This window comes from Eimeria tenella, genomic scaffold, assembly GCF_000499545.2.
Source record: "Eimeria tenella Houghton genomic scaffold, Eth_scaff1975, whole genome shotgun sequence".
Taxonomy (NCBI): domain Eukaryota; phylum Apicomplexa; class Conoidasida; order Eucoccidiorida; family Eimeriidae; genus Eimeria; species Eimeria tenella.
In genome coordinates, this window is record NW_013541816.1 from 2,666 (window position 1) to 2,962 (window position 297).

The window sequence follows — 297 nt, forward strand, 5'->3', positions numbered from 1 at the left end:
GCAGTGCAGCAGCAGCAGCAGCAGGAGCAGCAAAAAGTCCCACGGAGACCTCATTGGAGCAGACGAGAGATCGGAATTGCTGCTAAGTTGCTGCTGCTGTTGTCGCTGCTGCTGCCAGTTGCTGCAGCGTCTAACATCGTCTGCTGCTTTCGGGCTGCTGCTGCTGCTGCAGCAACTGCTGCTGCTGCTGCAGCTGCTGCTGCTGCTTTCTCAGATACAAGCTGTCCGGCGACCCCCGGCTAACTTCGCTGCAGCAGCAGCAGCAGCAACAGCAGGCCCAGAAGCAGCAAGATAACA